At 47.6% G+C, this 13,490-nt stretch overlaps 1 protein-coding gene across 3 annotated transcripts in view; it reads left to right on the top strand.

Annotated features, from left to right (window-relative positions):
* Positions 1-9,762: 9,762 nt before the first annotated feature.
* LOC132777499 (phosphatidylinositol 4,5-bisphosphate 3-kinase catalytic subunit alpha isoform-like) overlaps positions 9,763-13,490 on the top strand; it is a 63,832-nt gene continuing 60,104 nt past the window's right edge. Inside the window, exon 1 of one of the 3 annotated variants that reach the window (XM_067469671.1) lies at positions 9,763-10,151. The gene's annotated coding sequence lies outside the window, so the exon portion shown is untranslated. Of the gene's footprint in view, positions 10,152-10,442; positions 10,502-13,490 lie in introns of those variants that run through there. The other 2 variants (XM_067469669.1, XM_067469670.1) reach the window with 2 other exon arrangements.

Below are 13,490 nucleotides of genomic sequence, written 5' to 3'. Positions count from 1 at the left end.
AGGGACAAATGCAAGATACTCCACTTTGGCAGAAAAACAAAATGCAAAGAGACAGAATGGGGGTTGCTTAGCTTGAGAGCAGTACGTATGAAAAAGATCTTGGAGTCCTCGTGGACAACAAGTTGAACATGAGCCAACAATGTGATGTGGCGGCAAAAAAAGCCAATGGGATTTTGACCTCCATCAAGAGGAGCCTAGTGTCTAGATCTAAGGAAGTCCTGCTCCCCATGCTCTATTCTGCTTTGGTTAGACCACATCTGGAATATTGTGTCCAATTCTGGGCACCACAATTCAAGAGAGATATTGACAAGCTGGAATGTGTCCAGAGGAGGGCGACTAAAATGATCAAGGGTCTGGAGAACAAGCCCTACGAGGAGCGGCTTAGGGAACTGGGCATGTTTAGCCTGAAGAAGAGAAGGCTGAGAGGGGATATGATAGCTATGTATAAATATGTGAGAGGAAGTCACAGGGAGGAGGGAGCAAGCTTCCTTTCTGCTTCCTTGGAGACTAGGACGCAGAACAATGGCTTCAAACTACAAGAGAGGAGATTCCATCTGAACACGAGGAAAAACTTCCTGACTGTGAGAGCTGTTCAGCAGTGGAACTCTCTGCCTCAGAGTGTGGTGGAGGCTCCTTCTTTGGAAGCTTTTAAGCAGAGGCTGGATGGCCATCTGTCAGGGGTGATTTGAATGCAATATTCCTGCTTCTTGGCAGAATGGGGTTGGACTGGATGGCCCACGAGGTCTCTTCCAACTTCTATGATTCTATGAAAAGGGAGGTGGCCAATCTGATACCCCTAGGGAGGGCGTTCCACAGCCGAGGGGTCACCACCGAGAAGGTCCTGTCTCATCCCCGCCAAATATACTTTTGACGAAGGCAGTAACGAGAGCTTAAGCGGCTGAGGAGGGAAAGGAAAGGGCCTGAGGCTGTCAGGAATGGTGGGAGTTGCAGTCCAAAACACCTGGAAGGAGGGATGAAGTTGGCCCATGCTTTTGTCCTCTTGGAACTTAATCAAGGGATCGTCTGCATACCCACGTTATGGGAGTCTTGAGTCCAAAACAAAGTTGTCCCAGGCTTGGTTTAAGCCATGCTTCGTAGCCTTAAGGTCTATTTTTTCCCCCCAAAATGAAGTTCAAGCAACATTTTTGGGCTGTGACTCAGCACTTGGCTTCCACGGCCTATAAATTCCAGACAGATGCCCTGGCCGAGATGTTGAGAAATACTCCTTTTTTCCCCCTGGCATTGCTGAAGCTCAGACTTATTTTAATTTTTTTCCCCCCTTTTGTGTGAGAACGCTTTCATGAGATGTCCAGGCCATTTTTTACGGTTTGTTTACTTTTTTTCCTGCCTTCCGATGGCAACCAAAAAGGATCCAAAACGAAAAGCCTCAGAAAAACAATGCCAGACTTTGAAGCTGCAAAGCCATTCAGTGCTAATCAAGGTGGCCAATTGCAACATTCACCTTTGCTTCCAACAGGCAAGAGTTCTTTCTCCCACCCTGGGCATCATTCCACGGATATATAAACCCCTGCCTGGGGGATCCTTTGTTGGGAGGTGTTAGCTGGCCCTGATTGTTTCAGGGCCATTCAATGCTTCCAACAGACAAGAGTTCCTTCTCCCACCTTGGACATCATTCCACAGATATATAAACCCATGGCTGCTCCCTGCCTGGGGGGATCCTTTGTTGGGAAGTGTTAGCTGGCCCTGATTGTTTCAGGGCCATTCAATGCTTCCAACAGACAAGAGTTCTTTCTCCCACCCTGGACATCATTCCACAGATATATAAACCCCTGGCTGCTCCCTGCCTGGGGGGATCCTTTGTTGGGAGGTGTTAGCTGGCCCTGATTGTTTCAGGGCCATTCAATGCTTCCAACAGACAAGAGTTCTTTCTCCCACCTTGGACATCATCCCACAGATATATAAACCCCTGGCTGCTCCCTGCCTGGGGGGATCCTTTGTTGGGAGGTGTTAGCTGGCCCTGATTGTTTCAGGGCCATTCAATGCTTCCAACAGACAAGAGTTCTTTCTCCCACCTTGGACATCATCCCACAGATATATAAACCCCTGGCTGCTCCCTGCCTGGGGGGATCCTTTGTTGGGAGATGTTAGCTGGCCCTGATTGTTTCAGGGCCATTCAGTGCTTCCAACAGACAAGAGTTCTTTCTCCCACCCTGGACATCATCCCACAGATATATAAACCCCTGGCTGCTCCCTGCCTGGGGGGATCCTTTGTTGGGAGATGTTAGCTGGCCCTGATTGTTTCAGGGCCATTCAGTGCTTCCAACAGACAAGAGTTCTTTCTCCCACCCTGGACATCATCCCACAGATATATAAACCCCTGGCTGCTCCCTGCCTGGGGGGATCCTTTGTTGGGAGATGTTAGCTGGCCCTGATTGTTTCAGGGCCATTCAGTGCTTCCAACAGACAAGAGTTCTTTCTCCCACCTTGGACATCATCCCACAGATATATAAACCCCTGGCTGCTCCCTGCCTGGGGGGATCCTTTGTTGGGAGATGTTAGCTGGCCCTGATTGTTTCAGGGCCATTCAGTGCTTCCAACAGACAAGAGTTCTTTCTCCCACCTTGGACATCATTCCACAGATATATAAACCCCTGGTTGTGCCATGCCTGGGGGAATCTTTTGTTGGGAAGTGTTAGCTGGCCCTGATTGTTTCAGGCTTGGAATTCCCCTGTTTTCTGAGTGTCCTAATTTTAGAGTTTTTTATACTGGTAGCCAGATTTTTAATAATGGTAGCCAGACAAGAATAAATCAAGGCCAGCTAATGCCCCCCAACAAAGGATCCCCCAGGCAGCAATCAGTCAGGCATTGAAACTGCAAGGCCATTCAATGCTAATCAAGGTGGCCAATTACAACATTCACACTGCCTCTGACAGACAAGAGTTCTTTCTCCCACCTTGGACATCATTACACATATATAAACCCCTGGCTGCTCCCTGCCTGGGGGGAACCTTTGTTAGGAGATGTTAGCTGGACCTGATTGTTTTAGGCTTGGAATTCCCCTGTTTTCTGATTGTCCTAATTTTAGAGTTTTTTTGATACTGGTAGCCAGATTTTTAATATTGGTAGCCAGACAAGAATCAATCAGGGCCAGCAAACGCCTCTCAACAAAGGATCCCCCAGAAAGCAATCAGCCAGGCTTTGAAACTGCAAGGCCATTCAATGCTAATCAAGGTGGTCAATTGCAACATTCACACCTGCCTCCAACAGACAAGAGTTCTTTTCTCCCACCGTGGACATCATTCCACAGATATATAAGCCAATTTTTCCAGTTTCCAACAGACTTCACAACCTCTGAAGATGCCTGCCATAGATGTGGGTGAAACGTCAGGAGCGAATGCTGCTGGGACATTTCACAGCTATGTAAACCTCACTTTCCCAGTTTCCAACAGACCTCACAACCTCTGGGGATGCCTATTATGGATGTGGGCGAAACGTCAGGAGCGAGTGCTGCTGGGACATTCCACAGATATGTAAACCTCACTTGCCTAGTTTCCAACAGACTTCACAACCTCTGGGGATGCCTGCCATAGATGTGGGGGAAATGTAGGAGCGAATGCTGCTGGGACATTCCACAAATATGTAAACCTCACTTTCCCAGTTTCTGACAGACCTCACAACCTCTGAAGATGCCTGCCACAGATGTGGGCAAAACGTCAGGAGCGAATGCTGCTGGGACATTCCACAGATATGTAAGCCTCACTTGCCTAGTTTCCAACAGACTTCACAACCTCTGGGGATGCCTGCCATAGATGTGGGGGAAATGTCAGGAGCGAATGCTGCTGGGACATTCCACAGATATGTAAACCTCACTTGCCTAGCTTCCAACAGACCTCATAACCTCTGGGGATGCCTGCCATAGATGTGGGTGAAACGTCAGGAGCAAATGCTGCTGGGACATTCCACAGATATGTAAACCTCACTTGCCTTGCTTCCAACAGAACTCACAACCTCTGAAGATGCCTGCCAAAGATGTGGGTGAAATGTCAGGAGCGAATGCTGCTGGGACATTCCACAGATATGTAAACCTCACTTGCCTAGTTTCCAACAGACCTCACAACCTCTGGGGATGCCTGTCATAGATGTGGGCGAAACGGCAGGAACAAATGCTGCTGGGACATTCCACAGATATGTAAACCTCACTTGCCTAGCTTCCAACAGACCTCACAACCTCTGGAGATGCCTGTCATAGATGTGGGCGAAACGTCAGGAGAGAATGCTTCTGGAACATAGCCGGACAGCCTGAAAAACTCAGCAACGCAATGCCAATAAGCCCCATACTTTTTAAAATGCAGCCACAATATGTTTACGTTGTCCCAATACGTAGTGAGCCCGTCATGTTGTAGGATCCCATGAAATGGAGAAAACTACTAATTCAATGCAAACTACTAGAACTATTGAAGCAACACAAAGCCACACTGCAAGAAACACCTTCCCAACAATTCATTATTTTTGCTGGTATAACACAAACACCTCACACTAAATGTTCCTCCTGCTCATGTCCTCTTAGCAATGTAACATAGGAAAGTGCGTGTAAACAAGAGGAAAGTGGAGCACACAATAATCAATCAGCCCCAGCATCACATGGGTTCTGGTGTGACCTGAAGCATTCATTCTCCAGTGTGGATGCACATCCAGAGTGCCTTTGAGGTCGAACCCAGAACTCCCTGCCTTCAAGCTGATCTGACCTGCAGCAGGGAGTTCCTCAGTTCTCCACTGCCCCGCTTGGGCCAACCTGCATGAACGTGGCCACAGCAGCAGCTGCAACTCAGAAGCCTTCTTATTTCTTCACTTTCTTCCCCCTCCTAATATTGTAACTAATCCCCCCAATAGAAGTATCAATTAATTGTAACCTTTTCCCTCTCCATAGTGTTACTTTGTGTCCTTTCATTGCCTCCAACTTCTTTCAACATAAAACTTTCTTCTGGGCTGCAGATGGCTGCCAGCCTGCCTGGGATGTGATTTTTACGTCCTGGGGAGGCCGGAACTGCGTTCCTTTGAACCGCGGATACGGAAACCCATTGGGTCCCCGTATCCGCGAGTCAACGGATCGCTCCGAAAATGGTGTAATTCTTCTCCTGGGAGAATTCTAAGACTAATGGCTATCTCAGTTTCACTCTGCTAACCCCTCTGTCCAGGGGGCCTGCTGATCTTGGGAAGCAGTCACCTCATAGAATCATAGAATAGAATCATAGAATCAAAGAGTTGGAAGAGTCCTCCTGGGCCATCCAGTCCAACCCCACTCTGCCAAGAAGCAGGAATATTGCATTCAAATCATCCCTGACAGATGGCCATCCAGCCTCTGCTTAAAAGCTTCCAAAGAAGGAGCCTCCACCACACTCCGGGGCAGAGAGTTCCACTGCTGAACGGCTCTCACAGTCAGGAAGTTCTTCCTCATGTTCAGATGGAATCTCCTCTCTTGTAGTTTGAAGCCATTGTTCCACATCCTAGTCTCCAAGGAAGCAGAAAACAAGCTTGCTCCCTCCTCCCTGTGACTTCCTCTCACATATTTATACATGGCTATCATATCTCCTCTCAGCCTTCTCTTCTTCAGGCTAAACATGCCCAGTTCCCTAAGCCGCTCCTCATAGGGCTTGTTCTCCAGACCCTTGATCATTTTAGTCGCTCTCCTCTGGACACATTCCAGCTTAGAGTCAATATCTCTCTTGAATTGTGGTGCCCAGAATTGGACACAATATTCCAGATGTGGTCTAACCAAAGCAGAATAGAGCATGGGGAGCATGACTTCCTTAGATCTAGACACTAGGCTCCTATTGATGCAGTCCAAAATCCCATTGGCTTTTTTTGTCACCACATCACATTCCTGGCTCATGTTTAACTTGTTGTCCACGAGGACTCCAAGATCTTTTTCACACGTACTGCTCTCGAGCCAGGCATTGTCCCCCATTCTGTACCTCGTAGAACTCCAAGATGTCAGGGGCCGCCTTGATCCCCAGTGAGGAGGGATCTGTAGTTTTCTCCATGGATCCCGATCTCCCACACTGGCAGCTGGCTCATAAGAACTCCATGGACTCTGGGATACCTTTTCCATCTTGCCTCCCCATGGCACCTTTCTCGCCGATTTTAGGACAAATTGTATGTTCATAACAACAACAACAACAACAACAACAACAACAGGAGCTGAATACGAAACTGCTCCATCCTGACCTTGAGAGAAAAATACAAAAGTATACTGAAAATGCCAAATTTCAAATTATTATGTTTATATTTGGGTTGCTGTGAGTTTTCCAGGCTGCCTGGCCATGTTCCAGAAGCATTCTCTCCTGACAGTTTGCCCACATCTATGGCAGGCATCCTCTGTCAGAATTAATTCAGTTATGTATGTGTTTTTCAATGTGCTTTTATGTATTGCAAAGATGGATGCCACTATGAATTGAAAATGCCATGCAGAAATGTTTATACTTTGAGGCTGTGATTAAGTGAACTTGAGAAAAGTAAGATAAGGTACCCAACCTCATAGGTTGTGAAGTTGTGAGGGAGTTTTATATATCTGCGGAAAATCCAGGGTGGGAGAAAGAAATATTGTCTGCTGAAGGCAAGTGCGAATGTTGCAATTGCCCAGCCTGATTAGCATTGAATGGCCTTGCAGCTCCAAATCCTGGCTGCTTCCTGCCTGGGGGAATCCTTTGTTGGGAGGTGTTAGCTGACCCAGATTGTGAGGTCTGTTGGAAATGAGGCACGTGAGGTTTACTGTATATATCTGATTACTGCTCAAGCAGGGAGCTTTGAGATGGTTGAACAGAAGCTCTCCGAAGCTCTAGGTGCTCTGACTGCCTCTTACAGGGAAAACCAGCTGATCCCTAATCCATCCAAAACACAGACATGTGCCTTTCACCTTAAGAACAGACATGCATCTTGAGCTCTGAGGATGATGACCTGGGAAGGAATCCCACGGAAGCATTGCAGCGCACCCAAATACCTGGGAGTCACTCTGGACCGTGCTCTGACCGACAAGAAGCACTGCTAGACTATCAAGCAAAAAGTGGGTGCTAGAAACAATATCATACGAAAGCTGACTGGCACAACCTGGGGATCACAACCAGACACAGTGAAGACATCTGCCCTTGCGCTGTGCTACTCTGCTGCTGAGTATGCATGCCCAGTGTGGAACACATCTCACCATGTGGCTCTTCATGAGACACGCCGCATTACCATGGGGTGTCTGTGCCCTACACCACTGGAGAAATTGCACTGTTTAGCCGGTATTGCACCACCTGACATCCACCAGGAAGTAGCAAGCAATAGTGAAAGGACCAAGGCTGTAACATCTCCAGCCCATCCCTTGTTTGGGTATCAGCCAGCACGTCTACAACTTAAATCTAGAAATAGTTTTCTAAGCTCTACAGAGACACTCGCTGGAACACCTCAGCAAGCGAGAGTCCAAAAGTGGCAGGCTCAAACCCAGAACCTCAACCAATGGCTGATACCAGATGAGAGGCTCCCTCCTGGGCACACAGAAGACTGGGCGACTTGGAAGGCGCTGAACAGACTGCGCTCGGGCACCACGAGATGCAGAGCCAACCTCAAGAAATGGGGCCACAAAGTGGAATCCACAACATGTGAGTGCAGAGAAGAGCAAAACATTCACACCTCCCTCCAACAGACAAGAGTTCTTTCTCTCACTCTGGACATTCCACAGAGATATCAACCCAATTTTCCTAGTTTTCAACAGATCTCACAACCTCTGAGGCTGCCTGCCACAGATGCAGGTGAAACGTCAGGAGAGAATGCTTTTAGAACATGGCCATATAGCCCAAAAAACCTACAACAACCCATCCAGCCTCTGTTTAAAAGATTGCGCTGGACTCTGAGGCAGAGAGTTCCACTGTTGAACAGTGTTTATGGTCAGAAGGTTCTTCCTCACCAAGTTCAAGTGGAGCTTCCTTTCCTGTCATTGGAACCCATGGCTCCATGAGGCAGAGAGTTCCACTGTTGAACAGTATTTATGGTCAGAAGGTTCTTCCTCACCAAGTTCAAGTGGAGCTTCCTTTCCTGACATTGGAACCCATGGCTCCATGAGGCAGAGAGTTCCACTGCTGAACAGTGTTTATGGTCAGGAAGTTCTTCCTCACCAAGTTCAGGTGGAGCCTCCTTTCCTGTCATAGGAATCCATGGCTCCATGAGGCAGAGAGTTCCACTGCTGAACAGTGTTTATGGTCAGGAAGTTCTTCCTCACCAAGTTCAGGTGGAGCCTCCTTTCCTGTCATAGGAATCCATGGCTCCATGAGGCAGAGAGTTCCACTGCTGAACAGTGTTTATGGTCAGGAAGTTCTTCCTCACCAAGTTCAGGTGGAGCCTCCTTTCCTGTCATAGGAATCCATGGCTCCATGAGGCAGAGAGTTCCACTGTTGAAAAGTATTTATGGTCAGAAGGTTCTTCCTCACCAAGTTCAAGTGGAGCTTCCTTTCCTGTCATTGGAACCCATGGCCCCATGAGGCAGAGAGTTCCACTGTTGAACAGTGTTTACGGTCAGGAAGTTCTTCCTCACCAAGTTCAGGTGGAGCCTCCTTTCCTGTCATAGGAATCCATGGCTCCATGAGGCAGAGAGTTCCACTGTTGAAAAGTATTTATGGTCAGAAGGTTCTTCCTCACCAAGTTCAAGTGGAGCTTCCTTTCCTGTCATTGGAACCCATGGCCCCATGAGGCAGAGAGTTCCACTGTTGAACAGTGTTTACGGTCAGGAAGTTCTTCCTCACCAAGTTCAAGTGGAGCCTCCTTTCCTGTCATAGGAATCCATGGCTCCATGAGGCAGAGAGTTCCACTGCTGAACAGTGTTTATGGTCAGGAAGTTCTTCCTCACCAAGTTCAGGTGGAGCCTCCTTTCCTGTCATAGGAATCCATGGCTCCATGAGGCAGAGAGTTCCACTGTTGAAAAGTATTTATGGTCAGAAGGTTCTTCCTCACCAAGTTCAAGTGGAGCTTCCTTTCCTGTCATTGGAACCCATGGCCCCATGAGGCAGAGAGTTCCACTGTTGAACAGTGTTTACGGTCAGGAAGTTCTTCCTCACCAAGTTCAAGTGGAGCCTCCTTTCCTGTCATTGGGACCCATGGCTCCATGAGGCAGAGAGTTCCACTGTTGAACAGTGTTTATGGTCAGGAAGTTCTTCCTCACCAAGTTCAAGTGGAGCCTCCTTTCCTGTCATTGGATCCCATGGCTCCATGAGGCAGAGAGTTCCACTGTTGAACAGTGTTTATGGTCAGGAAGTTCTTCCTCACCAAGTTCAAGTGGAGCCTCCTTTCCTGTCATTGGATCCCATGGCCCCATGAGGCAGAGAGTTCCACTGTTGAACAGTGTTTACGGTCAGGAAGTTCTTCCTCACCAAGTTCAAGTGGAGCCTCCTTTCTTGTCTTTGGAAACCATGGCTCTATGAGGCAGAGAGTTCCACTGTTGAACAGTATGTATGGTCAGGAAGTTCTTCCTCACCAAGTTCAAGTGGAGCCTCCTTACCTGTCATTGGATCCCATGGCTCTATGATGCAGAGAGTTCCACTGTTGAACAGTGTCTGCAATCTTCCCTAAATCAGAAAGATTGGATGACAACACCCATGCTATGGAGCTTGGCTGGGGATGATGGGAAGGATATCAGAAGGATATCAGGGGGGAACTGGAGCCAATCCCATTCTGCTCTTCCTTTCTCCTTTCCTTGTATTCCCCTTCCTCTAGGAATGAATAAAAAATCACCTTTTCCAATGGGAATGGGAGCAATGGGGGGAGGTTGTGCCTGTGCTGTGCTTGGGCCAGCTGCAAGAAAAAAAAACATCCCTCTTTTTCCCCTCCCCTTCCTTCCCTTTTCCCTCCCTCCCTCTTTCCTTCCTTCCTTTCTTCCCTCCCTCCCAGCTGGAGAAATCCAGGACCCGACGGAAATCCGTGCTTCCCATGCCGGATCCTCTCTCTCTTCTCTCTCTCTCTGGCAGGCCAAGGCTGGCTCTCTTCCTTCCCCTTCTTCGGCTGGAAAGACACCCCCGCGTTGCTCCATTTTGAAGGGGGGAAAGGGGGTTAATCCATGTGGGGAGGGGGCAGGAAGAGGAGGAAGAGCCCCTGAAGAGGAGGAAGAAGGAGGAGAAGGAGGAGAAGAAGAAGGAGCTCTCTTGCCAAGCCCGACCTGGAGGCATGTAAGTCGGCAGAGGCGCCTTTGTTTCCCAGCCCCTTTCCCGGGGGTTTCTTGTTTTGGGGAGGGGGGGTCCTTTCCCAGGCCTTCCTCCCTTCCTTTCGGGGTCTCAACACCCCCCCTCCCCTTCCCCCCTTCCTTCCCTTTTGCCAGGAAGGATGCGAAGCCTTGCGCCGCAGCATTTCCAAGGCATGCGTCAAAGCCCAGCCATCCACAACAACAGCCAGCAAACACCCCCCCCCCCCATATCCATATCCTCTCCCTCCCTCCCTCCCTCCTCTCTGCCTCATCCACAGGAATGGCTCTGCTGAGAAGCAGGAGCAACAACAACACCACTCGGATTGGCCTCAGAGGGTGGGCTCTCGCTTTTGGTTCTTGTGGAAAGATGCTCTGTCTTGGGGGTTTGCTCTTCTGGAGACGCTGCCTCTCTTCCCCCTTTCCTTCCTTTTCCTTCCTTCCTTCCCTCATTCCTTCCTTCTCTTCTTCCTTCCTTTCTCATGCCTTCCCTCCATCCTTCCTTTTTCATGCCTTCCTTCCTTCCCTCATTCCTTCCTTCCCTTATTCCTTCCTCCCCTTTTCATGCCTTCCCTCCATCCTTCCTTTTTCATGCCTTTCTTCCCTCATTCCTTCCTTCCTTCCTTCCTTCCTTCCTTCCTTCCTTCCTTCCTTCCTCATGCTTTCCTTTCTTCATTCCTTTTTCATGCATTCCTTCCTTCCTTCCTTCCTTCTTTTTAATGCCTTCCTTCCTTCCTCATGCTTTCCTTCCTGCCTTCCTTCCTTTTTCATGCCTTCCTTCCTTCCCTCATTCCTTCCTTCCCTTCTTCCTTCCTTTCTCATGCCTTCCCTCCATCCTTCCTTTCTCATGCCTTCCTTCCTTCCTTTTTCATGCCTTCCTTCCTTTCCTCATTCCTTCCTTCCCTTATTCCTTCCTTCCCTTTTCATGCCTTCCCTCCATCCTTCCTTTTTCATGCCTTTCTTCCCTCATTCCTTCCTTCCTTCCTTCCTTCCTTCCTTCCTCATGCTTTCCTTCCTTCCTTCCTCATGCTTTCCTGCCTTCCTTCCTTCCTTCCTTCCTTCTTTCCTCCCTTCCTTCCCTCATTCCTTTCTTCCTTCCCCTCTTCCTTCCTTCCCTCATTCCTTCCTTCCTTTTTCATGTCTTCCTTCCTTCCTCTCTTCCTTCCTTCCCTCATTCTTTTCTTCCTTCCCCTCTTCCTTCCTTCCTTCCTTTTTCATGCCTTCCTTCCCTCCTTCTTTACTTCCTTCCTTTTTCATGTCTTCCTTCCTTCCTCTCTTCCTTCTTTCCCTCATTCTTTTCTTCCTTCCCCTCTTCCTTCCTTTCCTCATTCCTTCCTTCCTTCCTTTTTCATGTCTTCCTTCCTTCCTTCCTCTCTTCCTTCCTTCCCTCATTCCTTTCTTCCTTCCCCTCTTCCTTCCTTCCCTCATTCCTTCCTTCCTTCCTTTTTCATGTCTTCCTTCCCTCATTCCTTCCTTCCTTCCTTCTCCTGCCTTTATAGTATCCCTTTAATTTTAATTATGGAGCAAGATGCTGCTTCAGATGTTTGGGAGTCTGGGGTGTCAGTCTGCCTGTCTGTCTGCCTGTCTCGTCCAACAACATATTTCCTTTCCTTTCCTCCTTCCTGCCTCCCATCTTTCCGCCTTTCCTCCCTCTTCCTGCCTCTTATATTTTAATTTTAATCATGGAGGTGTTTACATGTTTTGGTTCCTGGGGAGGGCAGAGTACCCTCTCTTCACAGATGTTTGGGATTCTGGGATGTCTGTCTTTCTCTCTCCCTCCTCCAGCAATACATCTCCTCTCCTTTCCTCCTTCCTGTCTTCCTTCTTTCCTTCTTTCCTCCCTTTTCCTGCCTCTTTCATGTTCATTTTAACCAGGGAGGGCTGTTTCATAGAGTTATTTACATGTTTTGGATCCTGGGGAGGGCAGAGTACCCTCTCTTTGCCGTAAGCAAGCTTAATCCTTTCTTTCTTTCTTTCTTTCTTTCTTTCTTTCTTTCTTTCTTTCTTTCTGTGTGCCTTTCTTTCTTTCTCCTCCTGTCTTTAGAGTATCTTTTTATTGTAATTATGGAGCAAAATGCTGTTTCAGATGTTTTGGATATTTGGGAGGGCAGCATATGTGTGGGTCCCCCTTTCCCAACAACAATCAACCTTCCCTCCCTTCCTTCCTTCCTTCCTTCCTTCCTTCCTTCCTTCCTTCCTCCCTCCCTTCCTTCCTTCCTTCCTTCCTTCTCCTGTCTTTATAGCATCCCTTTAATCATAATTGTGAAACGAGATGATGTTTCAGTTACATATTTAGATATTTTGGGCTCTTGGGAAGATAGCATATATCTCCTCTTCCGCCAACAACCAATTTACCTCTTTCTTTCCTTCCTTCCTTCCGTTCTTTCCTTCCTTCCTTCCTTCCTTCCTTCCTTCCTTCCTTCCTTCCTTCCTTCCATTCTTTCCTTCCTTTCTTCTTCTCTTCCTTCCTTCCATTCTTCTTTTCTTCTTTCTTTCCTTTCTTCTGTTCTTTCCTTCCTTTCTTCTTTTCCTTCCTTTTTTCCTTCCTTTGTTCTTTCCTTCTTTCTTTTTTCTTCCTTCCTTCCTTCCTTTCATTCCTTCCTTTCTTCTTTTCTTCCTTCTTTTATTCTTTTCTTCCTTCCTTCTTTCCTTTCATTCCTTCTTTTCTTCCTTCCTTCTTTCCTTCCTTCTTTTTTTAGACAAATATTTTAATATGTTTATTTAGTTTTTATTTCAAATTTGTGTTTATAGGTTATTGTTTTACATATGCATATTGTTTTGTATTGTCTTTTATATAAAGTTGTAAGCCACTTTGGGTCCCCTTTAGGGAGAAAAGTGGGATATAAATAAAGATTGATTATTATTACTAGCCATCCCCAGCCACGCGTTGCTGTGGCCCACATGGGGGTTCTGTGTGGGAAGTTTGGCCCAATTCTATCATTGGTGGGGTTCGGAATGCTCTTTGATTGTAGGTGAACTATAAATCCCAGCAACTACAACTCCCAAATGTCAAGATTCTATTTCCCCCCAACTCTACCAGTGTTCACATTTGGGCATATGGAGTATTCCTGTCAAGTTTGGTCCAGATCCATCATTGTTTGAGTCCACAGTGTTCTCTGGATGGAGGTAAACTACAACTCCAAAACCAAAGGACACTGCCCACCAAATCCTTCCAGTACTTTCTGTCAGTCATGGGAGAACTGTGTGCCAAGTTTGGTTCAATTCCATCATTGGTGGGGTTCAGAATGCTCTTTGATTGGAGGTGAACTATAAATCCCAGCAACTACAACTCCCAAATGACAAAATCAATTTTTTTGAGTGAAGGACA

The sequence above is a fragment of the Anolis sagrei genome, chromosome 6 (genome assembly GCF_037176765.1).
Source record: "Anolis sagrei isolate rAnoSag1 chromosome 6, rAnoSag1.mat, whole genome shotgun sequence".
Taxonomy (NCBI): domain Eukaryota; kingdom Metazoa; phylum Chordata; class Lepidosauria; order Squamata; family Dactyloidae; genus Anolis; species Anolis sagrei.
Note: the sequence above shows the minus strand (reverse complement) of the source record. Positions and strands in the feature narration are given on the sequence as shown.